The 13,814-nt window shown below is 40.2% G+C and overlaps 1 long non-coding RNA gene across 2 annotated transcripts; it reads left to right on the top strand.

Annotated features, from left to right (window-relative positions):
• Window positions 1-2,626: 2,626 nt before the first annotated feature.
• LOC131218347 (uncharacterized) lies at window positions 2,627-5,376 on the top strand. 2 transcript variants are annotated; one of them, XR_009157660.1, is made up of 3 exons: window positions 2,627-2,688; window positions 5,069-5,134; window positions 5,212-5,376. It is a non-coding gene; the product is annotated as an uncharacterized LOC131218347 (long non-coding RNA). The 2 variants fall into 2 exon arrangements; XR_009157659.1 differs by lacking the exon at window positions 2,627-2,688 and adding an exon at window positions 2,754-3,018 and having other exon boundaries at window positions 5,051-5,134.
• The last annotated feature ends 8,438 nt before the right edge of the window (window positions 5,377-13,814 follow it).

Here is a 13,814-nt window from a genome sequence, read left to right as displayed (position 1 = left end):
ATTTATTTATTTATTTCCATTGCAGTTTAGGAAGCTTATTTTGGATTTTTGGAGTTTCTCGAGATGATTTGAAGCCAAATTCAGATTGAGGAGGATTTGAAAAAAAAATATTTTTATTTTCCTTTATTAAAAGAAGTTTTTAATTTTATTTTTTAATTTTCTATTTTTTAATTTTTTATTTTAGAGATTTGGAGCATCTTGAGATGATTTTGAAGTTGTATTCAGATTGAGGGGGATCAAAAAAATTTGGCCCTGTTTTTATTTATTTATATGTTTTCTCACCATTGATATTTTTTTAACGGGGAGAGTCTTTTTTATTTATGCTTTCTCTTCATTGATATATATTTTTTTAAGAAGGAGATAACTCAAGAGTGTTGGAAGATGGTATAGCCATCTTTGGGATAACACATTTGGCAGGATTATGTTTCAATTGGTAACGTCCATGTACTTTCCCCAATGTGGATTAATGATTTCTGGAAGTATGCGTAGATTCAATGATCCTAGCCATATGGTCATTGCCTTCAAATAGTCTGTAGAAAATCTTTTTCTTTTTTAGTGTATAACATTAGGGCATTGTGAAATAACATATGAATGTCCAACATACCTTCTAGAATATCCAACACACCCTGTGGGAGTATTTTGAGGCCCTGCTTGCCCCATGTTATCTATTGTGCATGCTTTTCTACCCAAAATGTTTCTTGCATCTCCTATGAAACCTGTGTAAAAAAGAAAAGAAAAAAAGTGTTGTTCATCTGTGTTTTTGTTTTTAAAATGAAATTTATGGATGTTCAAGTTTGTCTGTTGCAACTTTCTAAGAAAAAGTGACATTTTACATCCTCCTCTGATGTCACTCAAAGAATCTTCCTTGAAAGATTTGAATGTCAAGCAGTTGCTACTGTAGTTATAACAGAAGCCATTAGATCACAAGAAGTTTAAGCATTCATGATTTCAATACTACTGTCACTCTGGCTACATCTTTGGATCAGGGAAGACTTTGAGCCAGCAAATTGGAAGCATCACATTTGCTGTGGAAAGAATGATTTCAATACTACTAAACAATCTGCACAGTACATCCATTCTTTATCACGACAAAATTTCTCTTTTAGTTTTTATAATTTTATGAGTACATTATTTCCTTGTGGATATAATTTTTATACTCTCATTTGAATGAAGGAAATTAGAAGTTATTACATTTATTTTATTTTGTCCAGTTGCACTGCATTTGGTGGGAATCAAGTTTTTAGCATTCGTGCTTGATCTATCACTGTTTGAAAGGAAATGCAGCCTGTCATATCTATTGTTAAACAGTAATAATAAAATTACATCATGTAAACACTAAATTAGTTTTAGTGCATCTATTAACTAAACTACAGGAAGTAATTTTATTATTTTGATTGCTTGTTAATGCTTTAAATTGCTGGCTTCTTTGATTTGATGGTCTTCACTTGTTAGAAATTAAATACTTACATAATGATGGTTGCTATTTAGAATATCTGATAGCTGTATACATGCACCAATCCTTGGTTACCTGGAATTTTTGTGATTGTTCAATGTTCTGCTTTTTCTATTCTAATTTGCCTTAGATAGCCTTTTTTTTTAGTTAACAAATCATACAAATTTCTCCGATTCAAAATGCAATTTCTAAAATTTTCTTTCTTTCTTTTTATTTATCTAAAATTTTGTGTAGTGATGCTTTTAAGAGACTAGTAAAAGTACTAATAAGAATCTATGGTAATCTGACCATTTCAGGTAATGCACCACTTCCACACACCTGAATTTGGAGGAGTTATTTGTGTATGTGAAGGTATATGAGCCAAGTTCTTTTAGATCCACAATTATACCATCTATAGCATTTTCGCTAATCTGGCCTTTACTAATATTTATATTGCAGTGCAAAGGCAGGTGGGTGAAATTGCACTAAATCATGTGAGCTCAAGGTCTCATCAAATAATCCGACTAGTAAGTTTAATGCTTATACTTGTTTTGGAGAATTATTCCTAGTTTCATAGGATAGCATTAACTTTCATCTTTCACGAGCTATTGCCTTTTGGTTTCAGACCATAGAGAGTAGTGTTGAGGAAATTTCAGGCTGCGTGTAATCTTTTGTTGCAAGTTTGTTATGTTCTTCTTCCCTTTCCTACTCTAATTTCAAGAAGAATTCTTTCCTTTTGCAATTGCTAATCAGAATATCCAAGCGTTTACAATCCAACAACCGCTTTACATGCCATCACATGTGCCTAGATAGAAAACAACTGCAAGATCCAAGCTGTCCATCAGTTGGGCCCTGTTCCTAGTCAAATCTAGCAGTCGAATATCCATCAGATGGGGCAAAGTCTAGAAAACAAATAGACAGCTAAAACATGCTTGGATAGCCATTAATTTGTCCCATATGTTGGAGATTTTTATATGTAGGCTGATGTATTTTTAGCTCCACAGATCAATGTTGCCACTACAAGGTTCAATATTGAAATTGTAAAGTTTTTAACTATTTATTTTATCTTTGTTTTTTCCTGTTCTTCATAAATAATTTGATGTCTTAGCCTCCTGTCATTACTAGCTAGTCTTGTCACTATTTGTACATATGTTATCTCATGAGTCTTACTTTTTGTAATTTTCTTACCCCTTTAGTGATTATCGGAAGCAGTAGGCCATCATTGAAAGATTACCCTTGTAGTGAGTCCAATCAAGGTATGGATAATACATGGTTTTAGTTCATGGTAAATGGTACTTTTATTGTGGATCACCTTTGGACCAAAGACCTGGTACCTTTTGTTGTTGTAAGTTCCTAATTAGTTTGTTTCTGTATTTGTGTCGGAGCTATCCGGATGTTGAGCGAGGGTCCCTGGAAGGTGGGAACCGCTGTTATGATCTTGATGAAGCTGTCCATTTCCTATGGACAACAATATGGGTGGCCTGGCCATTTGGAAAGGCCCGTGTTTATGTATTATCTCGAAATTGATGAAGCAGATCCGGATGTGCATCGGAGCTATCCGGATGTTGAGCGGGGGTCTCTGAAACGTGGGAACCGCTGATATTTATTTTTTCCCTTCATCACTATCTGTGTGATCTTGTGAACAGGTTGGATGATAAATAAACATCACTACAGGCCCGTACCCGAACCTGAACCCAAATTCCTAAACCTATAACCTATAACCTTAATCTAAACCTATAACCTATAACCTATAAACTAAATCTATAACCTATAACCTAAACCTAAACCTATAACCTATAACCTATAACCTAAACCTATAACCTATAACCTCAATCTGAACCTATAACCTATTCTCAAATCCCTAAACCTAAACCTATAACCTTAACCTAAACCTAAACCTAAACCCAAACCCGAACCCGAAGCCGAATTCCTAAACATATAACCTATAACCTCAATCTAAACCTATAACCTATAACCTAAACCTAAACCCAAACCTATAACCTATAACCTATAACCTACCTATAACCTACACCTAAACCTATAACCTATAACCTTAACCTAAAGCTAAACCTATAAACTAAACCTATAACCTAAACCTAAACCTAAACCTAAACCTAAACCAATTCTCAAATTCCTAAACCTAAACCTATAACCTAAACCTGTAACCTATAACCTAAACCAAAACCTAAACCTATAACTTATAACCTCAATCTAAACCTATAACCTAGAACCTAAACCTAAACTTAAACCTAAACCTAAACCCAAACCTATAACCTATAACCTATAACCCACCTATAACCTACACCTAAACCTAAACCTATAACTTATAAACTAAACCTATAACCTAAACCTAAACCTATAACCTATACCCTAAACCTAAACCTAAGCCTAATCCTATAACCTATAATATATAACCTATAACCTATTCTCAAATCCCTAAACCTAAACATATAACCTTAACCTAAACCTAAACCTAAACCCGAACCCAAACCTGAATTCCTAAACCTATAACCTGTAACCTCAATCTAAACCTATAACCTAAACCTAAACCTAAACCCAAACCTATAACCTATAACCTATAACCTACCTATAACCTACACCTAAACCTAAACCTATAGCCTATAAACTAAACCTATAACCTATAACCTATAACCTAAACCTAAACCTATTCTCAAATCCCTAAACCTAAACCTAAACCTATAACCTAAACCTAAACTTATAACTTATAACCTATAACCTAAACATGTAACCTATAACCTCAATCTAAACCTATAACCTATAACCTAAACCTAAACCTAAACCTAAACCCAAACCTATAACCTATAACCTATAACCCACCTATAACCTACACCTAAACCTAAAACTATAACCTAAACCTAAACCTAAACCTAAACCTAAACCTAAACCCAAACCTATAACCTATAACCTATAACCCACCTATTACCTACACCTAAACCTAAACCTATAACCTAAACCTAAACCTATTCTCAAATCCCTAAACCTAAACCTATAACCTAAACCTAAACCTAAACCTAATCCTATAACCTATTCTCAAATCCCTAAACCTAAACTTAAACCCGAACCCGAACCCGAATTCCTAAACCTATAACCTATAACCTCAATCTAAACCTATAACCTATAACCTAAACCTAAACCTAAACCTAAACTCAAACCTATAACCTATAACCTACTTATAACCTACACCTAAACCTATAACCTATAATCTTAACCTAAACCTAAACCTATAACCTATAAACTAAACCTATAACCTATGTCCTAAACCTAAACCTATTTCAAATCCCTAAATCTAAACCTATAACATAAACCTGTAACCTATAACCTAAACCTAAACCTATAACCTTAACCTTAACCTAAACCTAAACCCGAACCCGAATTCCTAAACCTATAACCTATAACCTAAACCTAAACCTAAAACCTGATATATATATACATATATATATATATGTGTGTGTATGTATGTATGTATGTATAATTAATATATATGAGAAACATTTTGGCCTGATTTTTCTCTCCTCTTTTTCTTACTCATGTCTTTCTCTCTTACTACATAATGTTTCTACAAGTATGTTCCAATTTTGTTAGTTATATATGTAATAGCTTATTGAGGACATGCAGAAAGCAAAGGAAGAGATGGAAAAACTGAAAGGCGAGGCACAAGCTAACAAGGATCACATGCTATAGGTGGTTAGGATTTTTTACTTGGATTTATTATATGATACTCTTAAGGATTTAAGTATTTTATGATATTTTTTTGATAGTATAAAGAAATAGCACAAGTGAATGAAGTTGCATTGAAACAAATTGAATATGCTCATGAAAAATTCAAGGCTGAGGTACATCCCTGTATACTGAACCTCATTTTTTGAAAGTTGCAATCCCTGTTTTTAGTGTTTTTTTTTTTGTCTTTCTTTCTTTTAAGATGTGTATAAAGGCATGATTGTTTGATTGTGTCTACAAATGCTGTTTTATACAGCTTGACAAGCTAAAGAAGTCACTGGAGGATGAAATTCACTTTCTCAAGTGAAGCGTTTCAAAACTTGAAAGTGATCTTGTGATAAAGTCCACAGAAGTTAATCTGTGGTTTCAAGGAAAGAAGAATCTCTATCTTCTTATGATAGGTTGAACAAAGTGAAGTATTGTTTATTTAGAAATGTGAATGTGGGATGCATTGTATGATTTGATTGCTATTTGTAATAAATGCATCATTTTTTTAACCTGATTGCATTTTATGTACTATTCCTATCAGCATTAAGCTTAGATGAGTTATCAATCACCGCAGGTTCTTGTAATGGAAACATGCACCATTATTATATATATTTTTTAATTTTTCAAAAAAGAGATAAGGATTTTAGCTGTAGCTATTGACAACTATAGCATATTGCTATGGATTTCATTTCACTTTTAGCTATTGATATTATCCGTAGCCATAGGTACATTTTGCTAAAGAAATTATAGCTACTGCTTTTTTCCGTAGCTAGTGATATCTACTGCTACGGATGTGATCTGTAGCTGTAGGTATGTTTTGCTACAGATGTTATAGCTATAGCCTTTATCTGTAGCTATCGATATCTATTGCTACGGATTCAATCTGTGGGCGTAGTTACATTTTACTATAGAAATTATAGCTATGGCTTTTGTCCGTAGCGATTGATCTCTATTGCTATGGATTGAATATGAAGCCATCGATTTTTAGACCTTTAGCTACACCACCACATGTTATGGATTAGATCCGTAGCAAAAGGCTGTTAGCTATGGTTTTTGTTTGTAGCCTTTGCCCATTTTTCTTGTAGTGTAAGGCTGCACCCCCTTCCAACTAACCATAACACAGTGGGAGATGCGGCCTAACGGTATACAGCCCTCATGCACTCATACATCCACTCGGTCTAGACGTTGGAGCAACCTCTGGAACCTAAAGGGTTTAAAGACTTTCACCCAGGGATATCTATAACACCTCATGTGGAAAAGATTTTCAGTATCCCATCTGGCCATCCACGACATGCCTGTGGAGGCCACGACCCTGATGTCGCTAGGGCATACGATGGTCATGTCACACAAATGCAAGATGCATGAGTCACACAGTCCAATCATGCATCAATCCTGCGCATACCGTGCGCTCATGTGGGGCAACTCCGCCTATTAGGGAGCCTTATGAACAACCTGCCCTATGACATATGCAATGGCCAATCACATCTCATAACAAACATGAAGATGATGTGTATGGGCATGTATCATGTTGTTATGCTGTCATATACTCATAATCGGTATCGATAACTGGTATTGGTAATCGACATTGATAATCGGCCTCAATAATTGGCCTCGATGAGAATGGGCCTAACAAGGCCTAAGGGAAGGTCACAATGTGTACATTCAACCATTAATGCCCATCAATGTGACCAACATTACTCCCAAGGAGTGGCTCACATAGAGCCAAACATATAGTGGACCCATGACATCACATAAGGGCCTCATACACAACATAATGGGCCACATACCTGGGCCTATACACATCACAATGGGCCACATGATATGAGCCTAATACACATCACGATGGGCCGCATGATATGGGCCTAATACACATCACAATGGGCCACAACCCATGGGCCTCAATGTACATCATAATGGGCCTCAAATATAAAATAGGTGGGCCCCATCACATGGGTCAGGTATACATTACATTGGGCCGCACTGCCCGGGCCTCGAATGCATCACAATGGGCCATAACCCATGGGCCTTAATACATCACAATAGGCCACAACCCATAGGCCTCAAATATATCACATCATGCCTTACCATATGGCCATAAATGCATAATAATGGGCCTTGTCAAATGGGCCATACACAACAGGTGGGAACTGCACCTGGACCTCAAATACCTCACATCGGCCACAACCCATGGGCCTAATGCACATCATAATGGGCCTCACTACATGGGCTGCAAAAACATCGAAACGGGCCATATCACATGGGCCTTACACATCGTAATGGGCCGGGTCTCATGGGCCTAATACACATCACAATGGGCCTTATATACATCAAGTGGGCCACATCACTGGGCCGCGCCAATGGGCATTATATATATTAAGGGGGCCGCATCAATGGGCTGCGCTAATGGGCTTCATATACATCAAGTGGGCCTCACACATACATAGTGGGCCTCTTACTTGGGCCTTAAATACATCTCAATGGGTTGGGCCCTGCTCATTCCAAATGGGCCTATCAATGGATAACTTGGATAAAACACGTACATCACGTGGGGGTCACGTGAATGGATGGTGTGAATACAAAATACATACATCTAGGTGGGCCTCCACCCGTCTAGAAATCAGATGGACGGCATGGCTGAACACACATACATCGTGTAGTGGGAGTCTCTTGTCCAGCTGAAATCAACGGACTAGATATACATCACATATATAAGGTGGGCCCCACCGTCCAAAGTGCTGGTGTGGATCAGACCCATACATCACGGCCAGCCCACACAACATCGTTTAGATCTGGACGATGTGGATACAAAACACATATATCAAGGTAGGGTGCATAAAACTTGCTGCCGCTGATACAGCAGTTGGACGGCTGCGTGGGACGCGCCGTCCAGATGGACGGCAGAGATGATACACATACATTAAAGGTGGGTCCACACGTGTGGTCCACCAGTTTAGGAGAATGGACGAACAACCTGGATATTTACATACATCATGTCGGGTTTCACAAGCACCGTCCAGAGGGACGTTGCAGATGAAAATACATCAACGTGGGTCTCACATGGGGCCCACCACATATATACACTATATATATATACATCAACGTGGGTCCCACATGGGACCCACCACGTATATAATACATATACATATATATATATATATTATTATAATAATAATTTATTTACTTTTTTTATACATATCCAGTGGTCCCCTCACGTCCAGCGTATGGACGTTGTGGAAATACAAAATATACATCATTGTGAGGCCCTGATCTGGATGGTCTGATGGCACATCAGGTGGGTCCCATGTACATGGACGGCCCTGATGAAACATATACATCATGCTGGTGGACCCACCTAACTTGTTGATGTCTTGTACAACAGTAGTTAGATGCTGCTCGTCAGATGGGTGGTGCAGAAAAAACACTTACATCAGGGTGGTTTCCGCCAGAGATTTGAATCTACTTCATTGGATGGACGGTGTGGATACACACGTCCATCAGGTGGGTGCATGTCCGATGTACGGATGGCATGGATACACACATAAATTGTGGTGGGCCATAAAATATGGAAGAGAGAGATAGAGAGAGAACGTGAGACATGGAGCGGATATGGGAGGGCCCCCGCCACTATGGGCCCCTCATGATCACAATACATACAACAAAATGGGTCCCATCACAAATGGGCCTTACATCAAAATCAAGATTTAAGGTTATGAACACCCACCTTAGATCTCTTCTTCTTAGATCAATGGCAAGCTAAGCTCCTCAGCTTCGAATTTGATGGAGGTTGATGCAATTTGGATGGTGAGATTAGATGGTAGGGAGTGGGCCACACCTAGCTTTCTCTCTTCTTCTATGGAAAGGCTTGGACGTTGGTTGCTTGGGAGTAAAGAAAGAAAGAGGGAGGGAGAGAGGAGATGGGATGGAGTGATGGATGGGAGAAGTGATGAAAAGTTTGACTTTTAGGGTTGCTTTTGTACTTGGGGATGGGATAGAGTAATGGGTTGAGTGATGGGTGTACTTTGACAAGTGAGGTGATTGATGTGATGTTTTGGGTAGAGATTCTCTTAGGTTTACAAAGCGCGATGTTTCTTTGAAATATGCGCGTGCCCACATCTCCCGGCCCGAGTATCGCATCGGCGCGCAAGACGTGGTGTTGGAACCACAGCGACGACAAGGTCACAAGGGTACAAGTTTTGGGTCGAGCTAACTATGGAATACGGGATACTACTCAGGGTCGCACGCAACTGCTATGTACCCATTGCGGGTCATTAGAATTCGACCGGGAGAACCGTGGAAGCCTATCGAATGGTACGGGCTAGAATACGGGTCTCAAAACTCTCCCCTCCTAATAAAAATTTCATCCTTAAAATTTATGATCACACATGACAAAGCAAAGGAAGAGGAAGCATTGTCATATAATAATCAATATCATATAAGGCATAATCAATCTATAAACAAATGGAGATAACACTCCCTAATCTCAGCCTCGCGCTCCCAAGATGTCTCCTCAACAAAATGGTGACCTTTATTGAACCTCGTATCCCGGATAAGGAACGATCAAAACGGGAACACTATGCAGCCTCACAATCTCAATGGTGGGGAGCAATCTCAGAAAGTGTCTAAGTTATTCAAACTCGAGGATCTAATCATTCTAAGTTCTCAACAATCATAGAGTGTAAGGTAGTTATTAGCAGGTATGTGATGTTATCCTCAGGTATTCCCAGGTTATGCTTTGATACCAACTTCTGTCACGTCCCAAACTCAGAAATCGGGCTCATAAAATTCCCGATCATCGAATCCAGTGCCGACAGCCTTCGTAGTACCCCATTCTTGGCTTCCAGCGCGCATATGCCAGATTCCATCCTAGGATCCTACAAGAGGATTTTCTAATGTACATTTGTCTCGTAAGAAGCATAACCACAAGTTTACCCAAATCACAAAAGCAACATCATCATCACATATCCACTAATATAACATTTCAATACAATGCTGAAAGAGAAATATATGCATATAATAAAAACTCCACAAGGCTCGGCCTTCACGCTCCTGCTCGACTACGACTGCGACCAGGCATCACCTGCACACATCTATCGTGCATAAGCTTATAAAAATCTTAGAGGGTGGTGAAAGTGTGTACATAAGATAAGTGCCAAGTACTCAATACAATGCCATAATTATATAATGTTAGAAATGCTGTTAAGATCATGAATCATACGATATTAGAGTAAGCGGAAACATACTGTTAAGTCCACGAGTCATAAAATATCAGAGTACGCAATGTAGATCATAATGAGTCAAATATCACATACTGAGGATGCAATGCAATATGCAAATCCTACTAAGTCCTTCTAGGCCATATAAGTGTAGAAACGTAAGAACCTAAAATGCCATATACTGCTGATGTAATGCAATATGCGATGTGATTGAAATGACCAAGCTGGAGTGTGAGGTCGGGATGATAGTACGTAGTATCGCAGACTATGGGGTTCATCACAAGGGAATCTAAACCAGTCCCATACCTAAATTTGGATAGCCAGACTCAATGTGGTAGACTCTTAATCTCAGGTTAGTCGCGTGCCCCAACCGAAATCCTAGCCACTGCGAAGGTACACACGATGACTTGATTTCGCATCACCAGCCTAAGTGGATAGTGAATGAATGAATGGATGAGTAAAATGCTAGGTATACAACTCCTACTCAGTAAGTCCACATATCATACCGTACATCTCTGGGATCATCACCAGGGTCTAGTACACTCCAAACTAGATTGCTGTCCCATCGTGCGCAACATGGTGAGTGGAAGAGACCTCACTATTTGCCTGCCAATATCGGGCCCAGCTGGTCGATAGCGGACCCATTCCTCGAGCTAGTCAAACTCAGCCTAGCTTTGCCCCCTCCTCTCTGGCAGGTAAGGCCGCACCCCCTTCTAACCAACCACTACACAGTGAGAGACGCGGCCTAACGGTATACGGCCCTATACGCTCATGCATTTACTCGGTCTAGACGTTGGAGCAACCTCTGGAACCAAGAGGGTTTAAGGACTTTCACCCAGGGATATCTATAACACCCCATGTGAAAAAGATTTTCGGTGTCCCATCTGGCCATCCACGACATGCCTGTGGAGGCTACGACCCTGATGTCGCTAGCGCATACGGTGGTCAGTCACACAAATGCGAGATGCATGAGTCACACAGTCCAATCATGCATTAATCCTGCGCATACCGTGCACTCATGTGGGGCAACTCCACTTATCAGGGAGCCCCATGAATAACCTGCCCTATGGCATATGCAATGGCCAATCACATCTCATAACAAACATGCAGATGATGCGTATGGGCATGTATCATGATGTTATGCTATCACATACTCATAATCAGTATCGATAACCGGTATCAGTAATCGGCATCGATAATCGGCCTTGATGAGAATGGGCCTAACAAGGCTTAAGGGAAGGTCACAATGTGTACATTCAACCATCATTGCCCATCAATGTGGACATTTAACTAACATTGCTCCCAAGGAGTGGTCCACATAGAGCCAAACATATAGTGGGCCCATGGCCTCACACAAGGGCCTCATACACAACATAATGGGCCACATACCTGGGCCTATACACATCACAATGGGCCGCATGATATGGGCCTAATACAATCACAATGGGCCACAACCCATGGGCCTCAATGTACATCATAATGGGCCTCAAATACAAAGTAGGTGGGCCCCATCACATGGGTCAGGTATACATCACATTGGGCCGCACCACCTGGGCCTTGAATGCATCATAATGGGCCATAACCCATGGGCCCCAGTACATCATAATAGGCCACAACCCATGGGCCTCAAATATATCACGTTAGGCCTTACCATATGGGCCCTAAATACAAAACAATGGGCCTTGCCAAATGGGCCATACACAACAGGTGGGCACTGCACATGGACCTCATATACCTCACATGGGCCACAACCCATGGGCCTAATGCACATCATAACGGGCCTCACTACATGGGCTATAAAAACATCAAAATGGGCCGTATCACATGGGCCTTACATATCGCAATGGTCGCATCTCATGGGTCTAATAAACATCACAATGGGCCTTCTATACATCAAGTGGGCCACATCACTGGGCCACGCCAATGGGCTTCATATACATCAAGTGGGCCGCATCAATGGTCGCGCTAATGGGCCTTATATACATCAAGTGGGCCTCACACATACTTAGTGGGCCTCTTACCTGGGCCTTAAATACATCTTAATGGGTTGGGCCTTGCTCATTCCAAATGGGCCCATCAATGGACAACTTGGATAAAACACGTACATCAGGTGCGGGCCACGTGAATGGACGGTGTGAGTACAAAATACATACATCTAGGTGGGCCTCCACCCATCCAGAAATCAGATGGACGGTGTGGCTGAAAACACATACATCTTGTGGTGGGAGTCCCATGTCTAACTGAAATCAACGGACTGGATATACATCACATATATAAGGTGGGTCCCACCGTCCAAAGTGCTGGTGTGGATCAGACTCATACATCATGGCCAGCCCACACAGCATCGTCCAGATCTGGACGGTGTGGATACAAAACACATATATCAAGGTAGGGCCCACAAAACTTATTGCCACTTATACAACATCTGGACGGCTGTGTGGGACCTGCCATCCAGATGGATGACAAAGATCATATGCATACATTAAAGGTGGGTCCACACATGTGGCCCACCAGTCTAGGAGAATGGATGGACAGCCTGGATATTTACATACATCATGTCGGGTTTCACAAGCACCGTCCAGAGGGACGATGCATTTGAAAATACATCAACATGGGTCGGCCCACCACATATATACACTACACACATACACATCAACGTGGGTCCCACATGGGACCCACCATGTATATAATACATATACATATGTATATATATTATATTATTATAATAATAATTTATTTACTTTTTTTATGCATATCTAGTGGTCCCCACATGTCCAGCGTCTGGACATTGTGTAAATACAAAATATGCATCATTGTGGGGCCCTGATCTGGACAGTCTGATGGAACATCAGGTGGGTCCCTCATACATGGACGACCCTGATGAAACATATACATCATGCTGGTGGACCCACCTAACTTGCTGACGTCTTGCACAACAGCAGCTAGATGTTGCTCGTCAGATGGGTGGTGCAGATAAAACACTTACATCAGGGTGGTTTCCACCTGAGATTTGAATATACTTCATTGGATGGATGGTGTGGATACACACGTCCATTAGGTGGGTACATGTCTGATGTACGAATGGTGTGGATACACACATAAATTGTGGTGGGCCATAAAATATGGAAGAGAGAGATAGAGAGAGAGAACGTGAGACATGGAGCGGATATGGGAGGGGCCCCGCCATTATGGGCCCCTCTTGATCACAACACATACAACAAAATGGGTCCCATCACAAATGGGCCTTACATCAAAATCAAGATTTAAGGTTATGAACACCCACCTTAGATCTCTTCTTCTTGGATCAATGACAAGCTAAGCTCCTTAGCTTCGACTTTGATGGAGGTTGATGAAGTTTGAATGGTGGGATTGGATGATAGGGAGTGGGCCACACCTAGATTTCTCTCTTCTTCTATGGAAAGGCTTGGACGGTGGTTGCTTGG

Source organism: Magnolia sinica, chromosome 11, assembly GCF_029962835.1.
Source record: "Magnolia sinica isolate HGM2019 chromosome 11, MsV1, whole genome shotgun sequence".
NCBI lineage: Eukaryota > Viridiplantae > Streptophyta > Magnoliopsida > Magnoliales > Magnoliaceae > Magnolia > Magnolia sinica.
The sequence above is the reverse complement of the archived record's forward strand: the minus strand, read 5'-3'. Positions and strand labels throughout refer to the sequence as shown.